The 4,482-nt window shown below is 34.7% G+C and overlaps 1 protein-coding gene and 1 long non-coding RNA gene across 11 annotated transcripts in view; both read left to right on the top strand.

Moving 5' to 3' along the window:
* Nucleotides 1-4,482, top strand: part of Lingo2 (leucine rich repeat and Ig domain containing 2) — a 1,322,423-nt gene that overhangs the window by 360,171 nt on the left and 957,770 nt on the right. The window lies entirely within an intron of this gene.
* Nucleotides 1-4,482, top strand: part of LOC134478958 (uncharacterized) — a 38,645-nt gene that overhangs the window by 32,948 nt on the left and 1,215 nt on the right. The window lies entirely within an intron of this gene.

Raw genomic sequence — 4,482 nt, 5'->3', positions numbered from 1 at the left:
GTAAGTACTTAAAAGGAGTTTTAAAAGTAAAAAGGATTAAGGAAAATTAATTGAAAAACTTGATCCCATTAATGATTTTGTGTGTTTGTATGGAATGTGCTATTGTCATGGCACATCTGTGTAGTTTAGAGGATGACTTGCAGGAGTATATTTTCTCTAGGAGAAACTAAACCTCAGGTCACTGCCCATGAAAAGAAATGCCTCTGAGCCATCTTGACAGCCACAAATTAATTTTTAAATATATTTTCCCAGCCAAATATTACTTCAACAATCATCAATAAAAAGATTAAAGAGATATTTCAAAGATTCATTTTGTTTTATTGGTGTGTACATGATGGTACAGATTTGTATGGTATAAGTATGGCTATTTGAGGCAGGGGCCAGATTCCCTTAAACTAGAGTTATGGTTCTTTGTGATTCACCAACATGGCTGCTAGGAACCAAACGTGGGTCCCCTGGAAGAACAAAAACCTTCTAACTACTGAACTATCTCTTCAGACCCCTAAATGAGATATTATATATTCTACTTGGAGAAATAAATCTGTACACTTAGTGTATATATTAAAGTATATATGGCTAGCTAGATTTCATTTACATTATGACTTCTCCAGGTTGTACAATACTCTTGAGACTTTTGTATCTAAGGCACACAAACAAATGTGAGTTGAAACCTTGTTATATGTAACCTAGAGTCCTTTGTCTCTGTAAAACACTTGCCATATGCTAATGTTTAAAATATAGATTTTTGTAGCTGAGTCACTGAGTGGCCTAGCTCTACCAGTTAATTAGTGTGTGTGACCCGAGGCTGATTTCATAAACTCACCATGAGTTAGTTTATCCACACAATAGATGAGCATAGGTAAACTTTGTTGTAAATATTAAATAGGCAGATATAAAAATAAAGACTCTAGGACTTTCTGAAGGCTTGGAGTTAGTTCATTTGTGTTTTTCTATATTGGAAACTTGATCTATTCCAATTACTTCAATTCCCATCTCTAAGACAATTCACAGATTTTTCTATACTCAGACTTTTCATTTAAAAAAACTGAAGAGTTCTGTCATATTATTTTGACCACTTAGAAATATCTTGGCCTCTGTTTATTAAAACCCCAATTCATAATTATATCCCCTGGATTCTGTGCCCTTAATATAATCAAGAAGAGTAGGACTGGTCTTTTTATTTGACAAAACTAAAGAGCCATACTTAGCATCAAGCCTAAGATTGAGAAATTATCCTTGAAATACTGTATCTAACCTCCCACCAGTTTCATCAAATACTTTCCTCTACATTTTAAAAAATCTCTCTCTCTCTCTCTCTCTCTCTCTCTCTCTCTCTCTCCTTCTATCATCATTATTTTATCTCTGACATATTATCCATTTCAGGATTATTGCAATAGTTTTCTAATTAGTCAGTATTTTTTTTAATAATAACTTTAAATGTCCATCTGATTATTTTATTTCTTTCTTTAAAGATCTCTGGTGAGATTTTATGTGGTCAAAAACGAATGTTTGAACTGTGTTCTATGTGCTTTATTAGAGTTAACAGTGCCTAAGTCCAATCTGTGTCTGTGCCCATCACTGTGAATTACTTTCATTTCATCACATTTACTCTTTTCTATTATTGAATAAAATTATTCTTTGACTGTTTTGTAGATGTATATATTTTTTGTTCTCACCCTCTACTCTCTTGTATCTCCTTTCAATTCCTTTTGTCCTTAAATTCCTTTTCTTATATTTCTGCCTTTTGTTTTGTGACCCTGTGATTCTGACAGGACTGTCTGTATAGTCACGGGTTTTAAACTAACTTTAGCCTGGTAGGCTCAACTTTTCATACACTTGTAGATTCAATGACTGTCCTTACCTCAGAATCAAGCAGTTACTTCTATTATGGCTAGGTTTTATAGTGCTAGAAGATGCGGTAAGGGTGGAAGGGAGGTAAAACATCACTAGTCTCACTCTGCTATGAACCCTTCATATGACTATGCCAACTTTCCAGGTTAAATATGCCCACCGGTGCAATTGTAACATACTGTTATGGGACTACCCAACTGTTGTTGGCGTATATTTGAAATCTGCTCCACAGGAAGGGATATATGCCTCATTCTATAACACAGTTTATATAATAAATATGGTTGGGAGTATCAAAGACTTCAGGGACAACTCTTTCTGCAGTTTAGCTACATTGCCATTTCACTACATGATAGTGTAATTATTTATGTTACACCTGTAGCCAAAAACTACTGTTATCCTGAATCAAAGAGACTTCTGTTAGCAGAGAGAAGTGGCTAGTGCAGAGACAAACATCCTCGATGTGGAGCTGGATGATGGGAAAAGAGAAGTGAAATGTTATGATGAGAGCATGACACAGCCATTGTAAACAAGACTCATAGCAGCTATGACTGACTGTAGCCAGACTGGCATAAGAATGGCTCTGTCCATTGCCAATCATGGATTAATATTAATATTATGCAGACACTTAGGTCAGGGTAATTTCTATATATAATGTGTACATTCAGAATTCTCTGTCCTCATTGATTTTTTTAATTAGGTCACATTTATTTTGTAGATATCAGTACAAATATCAACTGTTTGCATGCAATCTGATTTCTAGTATTAAGGCCCACACAATACAGTCATGGCTCATAATATAACTGCTTACTGATTATTATCCTATTGGACTGTGATTTGTAGAATGAATAGCATTTATTTTAACACTATTTTATTTTATCATTAAATGTAATTGCTGCTACATACATATGGAACATACCTTAAAAGGAAAAAGAATAGATTTGGAGGCAAAAATCCAAAATTTCCATAGAAACCAAGACACTATTCTGTTGCAACAAAATTCTCTTCCCTTAAGCAGATTCTAGAATCTAACTATTATATTATCCCTACATTTTCTACTCACTGAGGTTGCTATAATTAGACTACCCCGTTCTCAAAATGTACCAGGAACCCTGCCTTTTTCAAAACTGTTCATGTTTCTCCAAATAATCGTCTTAGGAATTCTGTCTCTAGCTTACCTTGTTTTCATCCTGATCAAAGTGCAGAAGAGAATGTTTTAACTCAGCTTATACCTAAGGTCGTTCTATTCAGTCCAGCTAGAAAGTCAGAGTATTGTCTCAGGCAAGAACAGTCAGATGTGGAAGAAGGCACCAAAGGGAATGGTTCCTAAAGTCTGAGAGTGAAGTAGACTGCCTTAACCAGGGTGGGACCTAGAGACTCACTACATTTCTTCTGGGACAGAATGCCTCGTGCAGCTATATGCACCTAGACTAAGAAAGCTCACTGAATGCTTTTCTCTCATGGAGGAAAGGATAAAGGAGTTGTTGCTCTATATGTATGTGGTACCCAGCTAGTTACATTCCCTTTGTCATATATAGAGTACATTAATTTGTAGTAGTTCAAATGAAGACATAACTAGCTATATTGCATAAAATGATTAGCACACAGGAATTTAATTTATGGTCATTATGTAACTATAAGATTATTAAATATTCATGAAGCTTTAAGGTAAATGTGGACTTATGTGCCTGGTGTAAAGACTTATTATGCAGGCACATTCACAATGGAAGGAAGACATACATGGCTTTATGTTTAAAATGCATTGCCCTCTCCCCTGTCTTCTCATTATGGGATGCTTCAAACTTTAAAAGGAACCTTTTTTAAAAGTCCATTTGCCTCTATTCTGTATGCTAGTGTAAGGGGTGTTCTCTGCTTCCTTTTATCTCATTGTATAATATAGTTTTATTCCTACTATTTATGCCCTTGGAAGATCTCAAATCAACAATACTAGTGCAATCATCCTTGAAGAATACTGAGATATGGATTAGAATTTATTAAAAAGCCAGTATCAGCCTCTGAATGAAGTACAAGATTCCATGGTCAGAAGCATGAGTTGGCTTATACTTTCATATCACCTGCAAAACCGTTGGTAGTTATTACATTTGAAGAATAGATTTTACATAATACATGTAAAATTGGCTTTGTATTCATGTGAAAGTAATTTGAAATTTGGTTTGCTACTTAATAATTTACTTTGTCAAAAGTTGAGCCTGAGTTTTTTCAATTGCTGGCTCACATATATCGCTCTGTTAGCTATTTGTTCTGAAGAACATACGGTTAAATTTGCGAGTGTTGGCAGCCAGCAGTTCTTCCTGCTACTCGACAGGATTGAACTTCTAAGGTGGAAAAAAATACTGATATTTATTCTTGTTTTGGTTAGGAAACTTGTCACAGTGATTTTGAATGCCGAAAAATCTGGCATATCCTTTCATATACAAAATAAGAATACTAAAATAAGAGAGAAACGAAGTCCTGCATTTCAACTAAAGCATTTCGTGTAAAGAGGGAACCTAACTTTTACTTACATGAGTAAATGTTATAAACAAGTATGGCCAACCTATGTCCACAACAGGACATATTATCTGCAACTCTGTGAAATTCTGTTTTAAAAGTTAAAGCTTTTCCATAAATAAC

This window comes from Rattus norvegicus, chromosome 5 (genome assembly GCF_036323735.1).
Source record: "Rattus norvegicus strain BN/NHsdMcwi chromosome 5, GRCr8, whole genome shotgun sequence".
Lineage (NCBI taxonomy): Eukaryota > Metazoa > Chordata > Mammalia > Rodentia > Muridae > Rattus > Rattus norvegicus.
The sequence above is the reverse complement of the archived record's forward strand: the minus strand, read 5'-3'. Positions and strand labels throughout refer to the sequence as shown.